At 39.2% G+C, this 17,436-nt stretch overlaps 1 long non-coding RNA gene across 1 annotated transcript; it reads right to left on the bottom strand.

Moving 5' to 3' along the window:
• Positions 1-15,199: 15,199 nt before the first annotated feature.
• On the bottom strand, positions 15,200-16,496 carry LOC144467388 (uncharacterized). The gene is made up of 3 exons (XR_013493620.1): positions 16,350-16,496; positions 15,658-15,805; positions 15,200-15,279 (listed from the first exon to the last, which is right to left on the bottom strand). It is a non-coding gene; the product is annotated as an uncharacterized LOC144467388 (long non-coding RNA).
• Between the last annotated feature and the right edge of the window lie 940 nt (positions 16,497-17,436).

Below are 17,436 nucleotides of genomic sequence, written 5' to 3'. Positions count from 1 at the left end.
TGAATTCCCCCTCAGCTCCAGCTGACACCATAACTGTCTACTTCTCTCCCAGAGTAACTTTTGGCACCAATTGAAATAACACACCTCTCCAAACAGAGTACATCTCTTCCAGGGAAATGTGCATACTCCCCTCTCAATATTTCATCACTTAGTTATCTTGCTGAGCAAGGTAAAGTGCTGTAACATCAATGCACTGCTGGGCTTTAAAATGCTTATCGTTTACTGTGTATTATACAGCTCAGTGTCTGCTCTTGCCTCATGCCAGAGAGGCTAACATTTTAATCCCCAACGGCAATGCGACGCCATTTCACTTCCTGCTTCCCTCTCCTTTGTTGACGTTTTGGATCCACCCGTGTGCATGACAAATAGGATTGGATATGTTTTTCACCGCCGTCTCAGCCACCCCTTTAAAAACTGAGCATGTGGTAAGAGTAGTGATTAATGTATGCATGTACACACACTCCAAAGTGTGAGTAATCATACTACAATCATACAGTGTAATCACTCATTTAAAACCCACACTTATATAAATGTAGGAAGCAGAACACTCCTCCTCCACGTGTTATTGTTCATGCCTCATACGCCATATTAAGGCAAAACCAAGAAAATCTCTGTGTCTCCCTGTCTCACTGTAACAGTGTGTCAAAATGACTCAAATTTAGGACACTCTGGCTTTATATGCAGTGGACTGTCCGCCTTGTCCGTGTGTGGGTGGAGATGACTGGGGCAGGCTGAGTGACACTAACAAGGCTGTAACAGGCCTGGGATACCTCTCATTTCAATGTGAGGTGAGGGGTGAGAGGAGGTGAGTGGGGACCTTTATGGGTCAATTACCCGTGGACATCCAGTAAGACACACCGCCTCACTGGGATGACATCAATCTCTGTGTGTGTATACCCACTCGGAGACAATCACACTTGCTGAAGCTTCATCATCGCTGTGTTCTTCTTCAGTTACTGAGTTTCACTCTCAATCAATAAACGGTGCCTCTGTCGCTGTTTGACTTCAGGAGGTGTGAGCAGTTTGTCTTTGTTCCAACCAAGACTGTAATTAATTTGGGGAACAGAAGTCAACAGTGTATTGCACTTCTTTTTTTTGCCCTCTCAATGAAAACAGAATCCAGACACTGTTGTTGCCAATTCTGCCACCTCCCTGGGACGAGACCAGAGACAAATCCCTGGTGGAAGGAACGTCAGGATATTATTTCGTGGGCTGCTTGGTGAATTAAGATCATCGGGATGCCACAGGCATCTGCTAGGGAGGAAAATCCTGCTCTGCTTTCAATACAAGACGTTTGAGTAAAGAAAAGGGTATTGTCTGGCTTCTTCCTCCTCATGTCTCCCTACCTCCCTCTTCAGTGTAATGTTTTCCCACTCTTTGTGGCGACTGGTCGGCCGCACCGCATTAAGCTGACTTGACAGACAGAGTATTCTCATTTGCAGCAGGGATACAGCTCCCTTTGACATTTCCCCACAGAATTGACTGCTTTGATGGTTTTTCTTCTCTCCAAGGGCCTTTTCCTTTTCTGTCCAGTTCACTGTGTGGAAAAGACCCTGCAGCGAGTGAGTCATTGTCTTTCTAACATCTTCAATCCAATTTACGGCGGCCACGTGTCACACTCTATTGCACGTCTCTCTTTGGTCACATTGGCACACACAAGCACACGCGTACTGTACATGCGCACATTCAAATGCTCTGATTTGCACACTCAAGTACGCACCCCTGCACGTGCATGCGCCAAATCAGAGAAATAGGTGTCATTTTGTGACTGCCTCGGCACCCATGAGTGTGTGAAGATGAAAGCCTGAGGGGAAATGAGTGTGAGTGGAATGTGAGACTTCAAGGACCCCTCTTTTTCCAGTGAAGAAGACATAGAAGGATAAAACTGTCACCGTCTGTCTGCACATCACAGACACTGTTGCTCCTATTATCACAGGAGGACACAGGTGGATGTTGAACTCTTATCAGCCTCAATTCCTCATAATTCTGCACATGTTAGAAATATATCACTGTATATGATTGTGATGATCTAATTCACATTTTCCTGGCACTAAACATTCTGTGTCTCGTTACCTTGCAAGGATTTTATCCATGTTTTTCATCGCATTTCATTTTCATCAGTCACACAGTGTGTGTAACTGATTGGGTGTGGGCTGGAACACAATTCAAAGCAGCCAACTGTGTTTAAGGCATCATACCCCAGTGGATGTTTTGGAGCTCGAAAGGAACAATAATTTATTTGTAGAGCACTTTTCAAATCAAAGATTCAAGTATGGCTGTACAGAAACAAGCAGCGTGACATAGTTGATACATCTCATGAAGTGAAAGTTCAAAGAAGTGTTTCAGAGAGAACAGGGTGTGTGTCTTAATCAACCAACTGCTACAGTTTGTCATTTAGGAACCTGCTGATCGTTTCATCAGATTCCCCTCACTAGCTACGGTGAGCTGGGGTGGTCAATGAATCAATAAATACAAACACTCTTGATTTCTTCCTGTGGAGCTAACATGAAAATTATTATTTTTTCAGTAAACATCTGATGTCAGTTGGCCTGGTGAAGGCAGTTTGACCAGCCGCGACCCTATCAGCTCCCCGCTGCTGACAGACTGCTGCTTTTGTGGACAGACGCAGAATGCAGGTCTGAGTCACCACTGTCTCCATGGCAATGATAATACCACAACCAATCACGTTGTGTGACAGAATATGATGTTGTCTGCAACATTACAAAATTCTCATGGCGTGCAGCATGAAAGAAAAGTGTCACATGACAATTTTTTTCTGTCGAAATATCTAATTCCTGTCGAGGGACACTCATCAGAAGTGTTAAGCGCCGCACCATGAATTAGGCTGTTGTAGTCATTATTTAGAGAATATTCCTCATTATTTTGAGAATATTGCACATAATGTTGAGAAACTCATTATTTTGAGATATTAACTCCTTATTTTGAGATATCAAGTCATTATTTTAGATATTAAGTCATTATTTTGAGATATTAAGTCATTATTTTAGATATTAAGTCATTATTTTGAGATAATAAGTCATTATTTTAGATATTAAGTCATAATTTTGAGATATTATCTCCTTATTTTGAGATATTAAGCCGTTATTTTTTAGATATTTAGTCATTATTTTTGAGATACTAACTCATTATTTTTGAAATATCAAGCCATTATTTTGAGATGTTAAGTCATTATTTTAGATATTAAATCATTATTTTGAGATATTAACTCCTTATTTTGAGATATTAAATCATTATTTTTGAGATATTAAGTCATTATTATGAGATATCAAGTCATTTTTTTTAGATATTAAGTCATTATTTTGAGATATTAACTTCTTATTTTGAGATATCAAGTCATTATGTTTGAGATACTAACTCATTATTTTGAGATGCCAAGTCATTATTTTAGATATTAAGTCATTATTTTGAGATACTAAGTCATTATTTTTGAGATATTAAGTCATTATTCTGAGATATCAAGTCATTAATTTAGATATTAAGTCATTATTTTTTAAGATACTAACTCATTATTTTGAAATATTAAGTCATTTTGAGATATCAAGTCATTATTTTAGATATTAAGTCATTATTTAGAGATATTAGGTGATTATTTTGAGATATCAAGTCATTAATTTAAATATTAAGTCATTATTTTGAGATATCAAGTAATTATTTTAGATATTAAGTCATTATTTAGAGATATTAGGTGATTATTTTGAGATATCAAGTCATTAATTTAAATATTAAGTCATTATTTTGAGATATCAAGTAATTATTTTAGATATTAAGTCACTATTTTGCAATATTAAGTCATTATTTTGAGATACTAACTCATTATTTAGAGTTAACAAGTCATTAATTTAGATATTAAGTGATTATTTTGAGATACTCATTATTTTTGAGATATTAAGTCATCATTTGAAAATGTCTCAATATTTTGAGATAAAAAGTCATTATTTTAAGAAAGGTTTTCATTATTTTGAAATAGTAACTCTTAATTCTAAGAATGTTTCTCATTATTTTGAGAAACTAAGTCAATCTTTTTTCTTTTTTGTTAAAATCATACTGCCAAAAATCTGCTTCCATAGCTTTACAGCCAAATACCAGCAAAACTAATGATAACCCCATCAGCCTTGGTTGTTATGTGTGCGAAAACATGCTTGCATGCTAACACACTAAATTATGATGGTTAACATGATAAACAGAACCTGCTAACATGTTAGTACTGTATTTCTGAGAATGTTAACATAATAATATTATCATATAGTTAAAGTACAGCCTGACAGAGCTACTAGCGTGGCTGTAGACTCTATTGTGTTATTTTATTATTTCATACAGTTTGTACCTTTCTTTATGAGACAATGTGTACTGAGGAAATTAAACTGTAATGCAGCTTCAAAGCTAAAGGTGGATCATTTCAAGTGTTAATTATAAAGATCACATCATAACCAGGCAGACCAGGCCTATATCAGCCTAACTAGGGGCTGGTTCAAGACAAGCCTGAGCCAGCCCCAACTCAAAAAAAAAAAGCTAAAGTCTTAAGTCTAGTCTTAAATGTGGAGACGGTTTCTGAGTCCCGGACAGAAACAGGAAGATGGCTCAACAGAAGAGGAGCTTGATAGTTGACGGCTCTGGCTCCTGTTCTAGTTTTGGAGACTTAAGGAACCACGAGTAACCCTGCATTCTCAAAGCACAGTGTTCTGGTGGGATAATATAGAACTATGAGCTCTCTAAGATATGACAGAGTCTGACCATTCAGAGCTTTGTAAGTGAGGATCCACTGTTTCATGGGCTAAGCAGTGGACAAGACCAATGTTTTGTTGTTGTATTCTTGCAGCGTCTAGTGCAATACAGGAAACAAAAGAGAAAAACTGAAGATGGTAAAATAATGATGGAGTGAAGAAATCAAGCTCATATTCACAGCTTCACTGTGATGGCACTTCTGTGTAGTTTTCACAATCCATCATTCCAACTCTAACTCAAGTGTGAAAATTAGAAAACAATAAATGTACGGTAAATGGTTGTATTTATGTGGAAAGTTCCCAATAATGAATCCAATTGACAGACAGTTGGCTTGAGAGATGTTGTTGCACACAATGGTTTTCTTTACTTCTGTCCTCGCTTCATGTAACCTGTGGTTAAACGTCGAGATGAAGCCGGGATCAGTGCAGCGGTTCATTTGTCATAATAGATCAGGAGAAGTGCAGTCGTCTCAGCGAAAGTGGAGTCATTGTGCCAATTAAAGCCTTGATGTGGCTGGTTTACTTTATTTGTTGTACAAATTGTTAATGAGTGCACAGGCAGCCACACATGATTATTCAGCAGCGGGGGAATCGCACTAATTTGGGGTGCAGATTGCAGAAATCAATGAAGGAGAGAAAGAGAACAGAGGAAGGGAAGCGGCTAAACCAGCAACCGTTGGATGGGAGGCGTGGAGACAAACATGAATAATAAATAAGCAGAGGCGGGGTGAAGCCATATGGTTGTGGAAGAGATGTGCACTGGCAACTATGCACAAAGTTGACTGTAAAGTAGGAAGTTGAAAGGTAAAACTTTATGAATCTTAATTCAACAGGGGATGGGGTCAAAGGTCATGGTTTTTCCCCTTGACAGATAAGAATTGCATACATTGTCATTTTTATTTCATCATCTCAATAATTCTGACAAAAAAGCTGATTTTTTTAAGCTTTTCTCATAATTCATAGACTTTAATCTTTCATCTTAATTTAGAAAAACAGAGCAGAACTTTTTATGCCTCTGTGCTGGCGATACCCGTAGGCATTATGTTTTGGGGTTGTCTGTCCGTCCCAGTCTCGTGAAGCCGGTATCTCAAGAATGCCTTGAGGAAATTCCCTCAAATTTGACATAAATGTCACCTTGGACTCAACCATGAACTTATAAGATTGTGGTGGTCAAAGGTCAAGGTCACTGTGACCTTGCATCTGTCTTATATCTCAAGAACACCCCAAACGTCCACTTGAAGAAGACTGATTGAAGAAGAAACGGATTGGAATTTGGTAGTTGAAGGTCAAAGGTCGAGGTTAGTGTGACCTCACAAAACATGGTTTTGGCAATAACTCAAGGATTCTTAAGCTAATTATGACAAAACTTCACACAAATGTCCTATAGGACAAAATGAAGTGATGACAGTTTATATCTAAAAGGTCAAAGGTCAGCTTCACGTTGACATCATAATGTGCAAAAACACCTTTCTGGCCATTTCTCAGCGTTATATCTCAGGAACAAAGAAGGACACTGAATTGGTGACTCTAACCTTGGGCGCCCACTCGAAACTGTGCTGATTGTGAAGATCTTCTGTGCTGCCGGGGGGGGGGGGGGGGAAGATGTGTCAGCTAATCATTCTTGGTTTTCTCACATTAGCACATTCAGCACATTATGCTTTTGTCAGGTTCTACATACATATAATAAACTTCTAAATACATCCAAAATACAAAGCATTCAATATAAGCTACACCCTCTGCAGCTACATTAAAATGCTGCTTACATCCTTTAATGGTAATTATCCAAAAATATTTATATGTAACATGCTGAAAGGGACCCCTCTGTGTAATGGGTAGTTTTCACTTGGATACTAAAAGCTGCACAAATCTTTATTTATTTATTTACACTGGCTTAAATGACTACATTTATGTGAAAGGGGTCACTCCTAGTGATGAACTCAGAGAATTGACCCAACTCTGCAGTTGCCCTGAGCTCTGCGGAGCATTTTAGTGTCTTTCAGCCCATTGTTTTAATTTTAGGGCAGACAACTTTAACATATGATCGTAACTTATGCTGGGTTCACACTACACAACATCTGTTCGTCGTCAGTTGGCCGACAGACATGACACACTACATATTGGCCCACACCAATTATCCCCAGTTGTCTTTCACAACGTGTGTGATGTCATCGGGTTATTCTTTTCCTATTTTTATAATTACTACTATTAATTCAGTCACTGTGTCTGTTCATGCGCCAGCTGAAATGTTATTGTAGTGACATTAAAAGTGCCACAAGATGGCAGGAGCTACATTTGAAGTACCGCATGAAAACTATGCAAATCACTGAATCCTTCACAAGTTCCTGCAAATGTTTCACAATAAAAGCCTCTTTAGAATATAAAGGGATTCTCTCAACCAAAGTTATAACAGGCTTTTAATTTGAAACAGATACAGGAAGTGTTGAGTTTGAAATGACGGTGCAATGCATTAACTTTATCGAGGCAAATGGGAGCAGATAAAAAGTAAAAGTATAAAAATACAGAGGGAATAATAATGGCGTCCAGTTTATAATGTAGTCTGTTTCAAATGAAGCTGGTAGCTTCTGCAGTTGTGGTGAGTAAAAGCCACTATTTTTTTAATTTTCTAACTTTACATCCTCCATCATGAAGAAATTACATTCTTTGCGAGCTTGATGCTAATGGCAGTTGTCCACGGCAGCTAATCCCTCTGTGTTCCTATTGGTCAAAGTGACGACTGTGATGTGAGAAGTCGTGAACGACAAAAAGAAAATGCTAGACTTTCTGTTGGACTGTCCTGAGGCGTCCCAGACATGGTGTCGGTTGTCATCTACTTTGACACACTACACGAGATGAAACGATGGATTATTGTGTACGGCACTCATTGTTGTTCACGATCCGAGCCGACACCGTGCGATGCTGGGTCAGGCTATAATCAGGCTGATATCGTGTAGCTTGAACTTGGCATTCTCTCTCACCGCTCTCTTCAGTTTTGTTTTCAATTGCCACCAGATTAGCCAGTGAACATGTTAGAGCATTCAGCAGCTAAAAAGCCAGATGAAAATAGACCCAAACAAAGCTCATGGATCACGGTCTGGACCAACAACTTGGTCTGACATACGAAATGGTCTCGGTCCGGATCAAACTAAATCATGGTTCGGTTTGTTTCTGTGGCAAAGCATTTTTTGTTTGGACTTTCAGACCTTTACAGGAAGTTTGGGCAGGCTGTCATGAAGTGATAACAGTAGTGTGTGGTGTAGCAACAGTGAGAGTGACGGTGGATGGGCTCAGAGCAGACAGGTGTTGGCGATAAACCAGAGGAGAAATTAGCAGTAAAGTTGTCAAGTGGTAGTAAATGTACAGTATAGGTTTCAGTTTGTCAATGAAGAACTCAGCGTAGTAAAACGAGCTGCTGTAGCATACTGGGAGAGGAGACAACTTTATAAAGAGTCAATAAAAAAAATCTGACACTAGAATTATTTTCTGAGAGGATGGGAGAGCCTGTCTACAAACCAACAGAAGTCAAATTTAGGGAGACACAGCTCATGTAGGTGAAGAGGCAAAGAAGTAGGTATATCATGTATAGTCCTTTAGTGCGCTCGCATATTTGCAAACCTTGGTTCACACTTTCAGGTGTGAAAAGACTACTGCTGACCGATACACAGCATTACCTCTTTAAACGTGATTTCATTCGACACTTGAACCTGAGCAGGAGATTCTGGAGACTCTGTGTATGGGCTGTTATTTAGCGGCTTTTTGTGTTGTTTATCTCCGTGTCAAGCTAAAGGTCAGGGTGTAATCAGAGGCCTAAACATCACTCCAGCACATAGACAAAGCAGCTGATCAGCCAGAGGAAAATGTCAGCCAGATATAGAGTGCTGATTGTCCATTAGAACACAGCTGGGGCCAAGCCTGAATGAGATTAGTCAGGACCTCAGGTCCTTCAGCCCCACTTGACAAGGTCACACAACTACAAACACAACAAGTACAAACACTGATTGCAAGGAAATTATAAATAATTTGATGTCTTTATTTGAGTTGTGTGTGTGTGTGTGTGTGTGTGTGTGTGTGTGTGTGTGTGTGTGAGGCATTCCTATTATTTCTTTGTTATTATGGACCTGGAGTGTACCCACTCAGTCGTGGCCTCAGTGACCCTATCATACCATGTTTTTCATACCTTGTTTCACTTTATGTATTCTTAGAATTCTTCACACATTTCATATTTCACACTGATGTTTCCATATCCATGTATGTTTTGACTGTGTGTGTTTGTGCATCTGCAGGCAGCATTAGACTGTACGCACATTTCGTGGGTGTTAACTAGGTGTCTGAATTTTTATATCTTTATTTTCCTCCCAAAATATATACCTCCATTTTCCAGGTGCAGGCATGAAATTATGCTTTATGCAGATAGAGTCACTGCAGCTTCATTCCAGGAGGAAAAAAATAAAAGTGTTCCTGCTAAGCTAAGTAGACAGTTCATAAAGTAATGAATAAATATAAGCTGCTTTCAACAGCAGAACATACTTTAACAGGTGGAAGAAAGGCTGAAAAACACATTATTTTAAACCGCATGGTGAAATAAGAGACAGGAGGAAATGGAAATTGAAGCTACAAACACAGTGTGTGTGGCAACTGGTGTTTAAGAGACAGTGGCCCTCATTTATGAAATGAATCCACACAAAGCCCAGCATTAATCAGTTTGGACGTGAGTGGAGTCTACAATCAAATCTCACGTCAGGTCTCAGCTCGTGTACGCAAGTTTGAGTCAGTGTGGACTAATCACCTTAAAAATATATAGTCGCCATATCTACGTGTGTTCTCTATCACAGCTGGGAGCTGCCTGCTCTGTGGGCTCCAGGCTGACTGAAGGATGAACACCACTTGTGCCCAGCTGAAACTTTTTTTCAAACACTGACAAACCTAAGCACGTTCATGTCCTTTAAAATTAAAACATCATTAAATTTTCACTGTTGTCCAGCTCAGACACAGGTGTGTGTCTCCTCTGCCACCTGTTATGAGCTGAAATAGAAGCAGACCTGATACACACGGCCTCATGCTCCTGGGTCTGGGTCAGTTATAAGCTTTTATACGAATATTATACAATATCAATGTTATATAAAATATAGGCTATATTATTAATATATGTAGGCCAGAAGTCAGTGCATACATGAATGTATAAATCTAATATTCTGAACTCGAGTTTGACTGTCCGCTGCAGCACTGTTGACGGCAGCAGTGATTTCTTCCCATACTGCATTTTTCCAGTTTCCTGAGATGCCACTTTTCAGACTACCAAATAGTGCTGGGCGGTATGGACAAAAATTAATATCCCTGTATTTTCTACTGTGATATAAAAAAAAAAAAATTCAAAGACAGGAATGTTATTCCCCTGTTTGAAAAACAGCTGCACAACAGTTACACCTCCAAAACACTAGTCAGTGGCGAAAGTATTGTAAAGTTTTGTTGAGACAAAACACACATTAAACAAACATTAAACACACACATTAAACATGGCTTAATAGAGACAGTTTCAAACACAAGTACACAAATCAGCTTCACTATAACTCACAGCATTCACAGACAAACACTTTCCCCCACAAATACAACAAGCTAATGTTATTAGCACAAGCCTATGGCATTTTACATTGTATAAATTAGCAGCTAACGAACTTTTCTTCAACTCATATAAAGCCAGAGACAACAGCAACATTTAACAAAGGTAACGTCACAAAACTCGGCTCCATTACAACTCACAACACTCACTGACAAAACAACTGTCTCATACTAAACATGCTCGAAACAAATATAACATGCTAACATTATTAGCACAAGCCTATGGCATTTTACACTGTATAAATTAGCCTAGCGGCGAGCGATCTTTTCCTCTTCTCATATAAAACCAGGGACAACAGCAACATGTAACAAAGGTAACGGTACATAATTTGGCTCCGTTACAACTCACAAGGTTCACCAACAAAACAACTGTCTTATACTGAACACGTTTTCCATAAAAGACAACATGCTAATGTTATTAGCACAGGCCTGTGGCATTTTACATTGTATAAATTAGCCTAGCGAAAAGCATAGATTTCTGCTGATCATATGAAGCCAGAATAAATCACACCGGACCTCTGTCTGTATACAGATAATGGTACACATCAAATTTGAAACACCTCTGCACCCCACATATGCAAACACACACACACACACACACACACACACACACACACACACACTGCTTCTGTAAAACTCTTTCACTATTCACGCCGCAGAGCCGAGAAAATGCACATTTTAAAAACACTAATTTCACAGCATACATCATGGATGGCCATCTCTGCGACCTAGCACGTGGCACTTCTCAGCTTTAAAGCTATTTTTCACAGTTCACAGTACACTGAGCACTGTGCTGTCAGTGAAACGATGTTAAAATTATACAGTAACAGCTTGTTTGTCAGTGAAACGATGTTCCAGAATTACATTCTTATGAATGCAGAGTTTTTAGACACTCGTGTTGCACTGCACCTCTCCTTATCTCTGATCTGCTGCTGATGTGTGACTGTTCTATTTCTGCACCTTATAAATCTATGTATCAATGTATGACAGGAAAAAACATAATTGTGGATCAACCTTAGACACATATGTAATCTGTTTAAAAATGTAACATTTGCTTTACATCAAACTCCACCCTCAGAGTATTGAAACTGTTTTACATGTTTAACCCTTCAGCATGGCACATCTGGTCTTTCACAGTTTAAAACACAATTCTGATATTAAGGAAGTGTTCTTTATGTTTACACAGCATCTTTTCTTCAAGTAGTCCATGCATGACAGAACTGTAACATACACTTACCGGCCACTTTATTAGGTACACCTCGCTAGTACCCTGTTGGACCCTATTTGCCTTCAGAATTGCCTTAATTCTTGGTGGCATAGATTCAACAAAGTGCTGGAAACATCCCTCAGAGATTTTGATCCATATTGACATGATCGCATCCATGATGTGAATCTGCCGTTCCACCACATCCCAAAGGTGCTCTATTGGACTGAGATCTGGTGACTGTGGAGGCCATTGGAGTACAGTGAACTCATTGTCATGTTCAAGAAACCAGTTTGAGATGATTTGAGCTTTGTGACATGGCGCGTTATCCTGTTGGAAGTAGCCATCAGAAGATGGGTACACTGTGGTCATAAAGGGATGGACACGGTCAGCAACAATACTCAGGTAGGCTGTGGTGTTTAAACCATGCTCAGTTGGTACTAAGGGGCCAAAAGTGTGCCAAGAAAATCTCCCCCACACCATTACACCACCACCACCAGCCTGAACCGTTGATACAAGGCAGGATGGATCCATGACACCAAATTCTGACCCTACCATCTGAATGTGGCAGCAGAAATCCAAACTCATCAGACCAGGCAACGTTTCTCCAATCTTCTGTTGTCCAGTTTTGGTGAGCCTGTGTGAACTGTAGCCTCAGTTTCCTGTTGTTAGCTGACAGGAGTGGCACCTGGTGTGGTCTTCTGCTGCTGTAGCCCATCTGCTTCAAGGTTGGACGTGTTGTTGGTTCAGAGATGGTCTTCTGCACACCTTGGTTGTAACCAGTGGTTATTTGAGTTACTGTTGCCTTTCTGTCATCTTGAACCAGTCTGGCCATTCTCCTCTGACCTCTGGCATCAACAAGGCATTTTCACCCAGAGAACTGCTGCTCACTGGATATCTTCTATTTTTGGGACCATCCTCTGTAAACCCTAGAGATGGTTGTGTGTGAAAATCCCAGTAGATCAGCAGTTTCTGACAGACCAGCCTGTCTGGCACCAACAACCATGCCACATTCAAAGTCACTTAAATCACCTGTCTTCCCCATTCTGATGCTGATGTTTGAACTTCAGCAGGTCGTCTTGACCATGTCTACATGTCTAAATGCATTGAGTTGCTGCCATGTGATTAGCTGATTGGCTATTCGCGTTAATGAGCAGCTGAACAGGTGTACCTAATAAAATGGCCAGTGAGTGTAGATTAACATTATACCAAGACCCTTTAAAATGAACCCGACCTCTTGTGCTCTGTTGCAGTCTATTAAAAGTTGTTGTTGTGTTTCATTATCAGTTCAAAAAAATCATTGGCCAATTTTAATTTGTAACATAACAAATCCAGCAGACTGCAGCTCTCTCAGGGATTCTATCAACAGAAATTAGCCATCAGACATTTCTAATGCTCTCTGAAATCTTTTTATTTTTTCACCTTGCCTTGCCTCACCTTTATTTTCAGTTACATTTTTACATTTATTTTCCACTGCACACCATGCATTTTAGATTAATTCATACATTCCTGTTTCCATTCATTTCACAACAATATGATATTCGACGTGAAGAATTTCAATTCCCTTGCAATAGGTAATCCATCACTCTGGGTGTTTTTTCTGCCTTCTTTTCATCAAAAGTGTATTATCCTGTTTTAATTATGCATTTGCAAGCAGGGACTGTTTTGAAATGCCTCGTGGTGCATTCAAGGACTTCCAACATCTGGGATTATAAAATTGGCAGCCAATAGCAACATTCAATGCCAGAAACAACCTCATTCACATATGCCCCCCCCCCCCCCCCTTTTTTTTTTACACTGTTAAACATCCGTCAGCTTATTGTTTGGCTTTAGGGTGTGACTTCTCAACACTTTCATGGCAACTTTAAAAATCTTTGATGCCAATGTGTCTTTGAATGCACCATCAATATAACCTCAGCACAAAACGAAGACACAATTTTGATACAGAGAAAAGGAGACAAAATATTTGCAGCAATAGATTAAATACTTAGGTGTCTGCATGTTGATTTTAATTTATATCAAAGTGAAGGAAAATCAGTGGCCGCTTGGAAAGTCCAAATGAAATGACATTTTGTGATCAGCAGGGTCTGACATTAACGGTTGCCCGAATGCAAGTGCTAACGGCTGCAGCCTGCGGGAAGGCGAGGCTGGACATCCAGCCCCGCCCATGTCACGTACATTACACATCCAGCCCCGCCCACATCCACTACGTCATTGTGGTTTGTTCAGGGAAAGTCGGGATTTCAGAAACTCGGTCGAAACAGCGCAAACTGACTGTACTACACGAACGTTTAAAGATAATGGAAATGTTGAATTACTTGAAGTGATTATTGATGTGAGGACACATTATTCCACCATGGCAACAATGTATAGGCTGATTTAAAAACATTCAATGAACACAATGAACATGAAAACTGTTTTCAGTAGACATTGCAAAGTATGTTTGTCACCGTTTATAACACTAGTAACGGAAACCCGTAAAAAGAATGGTCTAGCAGAATGCTAAGGAGCGGAGAAGTGAGTGACTAACTGTAATTTTATTTATCAATTACACACAATCATACAGGCTACATCAATCAACAGATTGTAAAACAATCAGTAAAAGATCACATTATATAATTTACTTATCTTCCAATGATGTAGACCTACATCAGTCTAATAATATCAGACTGAAAGAAAAGACATTTGAAAACTTTTTACCACTATTTAGCCAACCTCAATCTATTAACCTCTCTGTTTATATTAGTTGTATTAATATTGACTATTTTATTTACTCAAATTGTTACTAACAGAACTTACCTTTGCCAGCCTGTTGTAGGCCTACCTCCTGACCAGCCCTCTCTCTACAATTACATTTCTATAGAGGACATCCAGTACACCACCATCTTTTGTACTATTTCATTTTTATTATTATATCTGACCTATTTTCTCACCTATACTGTGCTATGTCATGTCCTATGTCTTGATGTATCATACTAGCCTTCAGTACTGTATGTGTACTGTGTGTGTTTGTGTGGAGTGTATTTTGGGACTTGTCCAGGTAATCAAGGACAGTGGTTCTCAGTTGACTTTGGCTGGTTAAATAAGGTGAAATAAATGATAAAATAAATAAAAAAATGCAACCCATTTAATGGAATATCATAATGAGTGAACAAGTGTCAGTGATAGCAAATAATGCAAATCATTACCAAAGGAAAAGTTGTTCTATTATTTAGCAACAATGAACAGACTCTTCTGATCAAACTATGGAAGCAATAGTTAGCAGTAGGTCGGGCAAAAAATTATAATACGGGCTCAGCCTCCATGCAGACCAAGCCATTTCCCTGCAAAAAATGTACAATTATTATCTTTTCATCCTGCAGTGAAGAAAGGGGAGACGTCCACCACTGCCGTTTTTTTTTTTTTTTTTATCCATCAAGATGTTATCAAGTGGATGATCCTGGTGGTTGTTCTGAATGGCCTCTCACATCTTCAGTGTACATCTCTCTACCACCAAGTAGTTTACCCAGCTGCCTTGCATCCTTGTGTCTGATGCTGCCTCCCCAGACTGCAGCATAAAACACACTTGCCACCACAGACTGATAAATCATTTGCAGCATCTTACTACAGATGTCTAGAGATAAATGACTCAAGAACATTTTTTTATTTCAACAGTTTATTCAAGCAAAACAAAACAAAACATGACCATCTGACTGAACTTCTTGAACTTCTCTGTCACTCCTAAAAGGAAAGCAGAACATGTCACTCAATTTGGATACAAAAGTAGAATGTTTGTCACTGATAACTAAAGTTATTAATTTAGTCATGAACACATTTACTCAATCTGGAAGAAATAGAGGAAGGATAAGTATTTGTTGAGAATATAACTGATAGATTGTAGTCATTCTGTCTTCAAAGTAACTAAAATTAATGAATTTGATCGTAATCACTTATCTAAGAAAACTGAATTAAAATCAACACAGCTAAGCCTCCTATTCGACATCAACTCTTATCACAACACTGCACAGCGGCAGCTGAAGGAAGTTTTGCCTACTTCTGTGCAGAGACTAGTAATATAATATGTATAATATAATATGTTACAGTAAATTCAGACCATACCTCCATGGTGGACTGCTCCATCTAAGTGATTTCTCAGATGGTAAAGAATTTTATGATTTAGTGGCATCCGGAAAGGACAACAGGGACAATCGTATGCTTCTGCTGCCGGAAAAACAGGCTCTTCAGTGGCCAGGAAATGGGTGGGATGCTGTGGACATATCCACAAAAAAAGAACAACTGACCATTAGATTCAAGATACACAAGGCCTATTAGCATTAGTGTTCTTTTACATTCAGGTTAATTAATTTATTCAAATAAGCTTTAAATACAACATTTAAATACAACATTGTAGCTGCTACAAGAAATGAATACCAAACAAAATTTCATTGCACTGACTTGCAATGACAATAAAGCTTCTTAATTAATTAATTTCCATGTTAGATAACTTTTTTTGTTACGTTACATAACTGAGCGTCACTTTCGATATATACATACGCAATGAAAATGCCACACACACACACACACACACACACACACACAGAGCTAAATTTGAGTTACAACAACGCTAACGCTAACAACGCTGACGCTAACGTTGCGTAGGATAATGTTACCACACAAGCTAAATGTTGACCATTAACCTACCAAGATACCCTAAAGTTATACAACAACAATATACAGCAACAAAAGCGCCATGAGATGTGAATAAAGTTTTTCATTTATTGCATTTATTGTAGCAACGTAATTTCACTTACCGACATGACTTTCCCGCTTGGTTTTTCCAATCTTTTTGCCGAGAGGGAAGATGGGAAGAGGTGGAGTAACTTGGGGAGGATTTCTATATTTGGGATTGTTGGCCGGGGCTGGACCTTTGTGGGGGGGCTAGACATCCAGCCCTGCATTCCCGCAGGCCGCAGCCATTACCCTCTCCCCAAATGCCCGGGGCAAGTAAAAATAGTCTTCGGGCCAGCAGACCCTGCGCAGACATGCCTGATTGGGCAAGCAGCACCGACTTGGACACACACACATACCAGACAGCCTCTCAGTCCTTACCCGCTAATGTTAGCTCATGTACAACACAGGTACCACACAGAAACTTTTACAAAGGGTCATAATGTGTTTCTAGTGACTGTCAAATCACCAGTGAAAGATGTTTTAAATGCGGACACGGAGAGTATGCTGCCTGCTCTCATGGGACAAAGATCCTCTGAGATGAAAGACGGTTCACTCTGCTCTGCCGCCAGGAACAAACTTGGAGGCAAAGATCCTCTCTGAGGAAGAGGGTTCACTTTGCTGCAGGGTTCACCAAAATGTTTTTTTTGTTTTTTTTCTTTTAATAAATTGAACACACATTAAAGAACATACAAGATCCTGTAGAGAATTAAAACATATAATACAATACAATAAACACATCCCAGTGTATACAGTAGGATGGGTCAAATGCAGAGGTCAGATTTCGTTTCAATGTATGTAATGTGCTGAGAAAGGACAATAAAGAATCTTATTCTAATAATAATTTCTTAATAACTAGGAGATAACAACAGAATAAAGAGATTTCAGAGACTTAAAAAATAAGGGACATGAATCAAAACAACAAGAAACGAGATATATCCCCAGTCATGCACACCCAGTTTTAATAAACTCAGTACTGTTTTTGAACACAGATATTGTTTTGTGTTCATTCAATGTAGTTAGCACATATTGTTATTGCACCATTGATTTTGGCCTTGGTGCCCCAATAAATTTGTATTTATCAAAGGCCAAAGTGGCCTTGCCCTAAAAATGACTTAATTCCAGGCCTGTAATCGTGTATTTCCTCTCCTGTTTCTGTCCTCGGAGGGG

This window comes from Epinephelus lanceolatus, chromosome 16, assembly GCF_041903045.1.
Source record: "Epinephelus lanceolatus isolate andai-2023 chromosome 16, ASM4190304v1, whole genome shotgun sequence".
Taxonomy (NCBI): domain Eukaryota; kingdom Metazoa; phylum Chordata; class Actinopteri; order Perciformes; family Serranidae; genus Epinephelus; species Epinephelus lanceolatus.
Note: the sequence above shows the minus strand (reverse complement) of the source record. Positions and strands in the feature narration are given on the sequence as shown.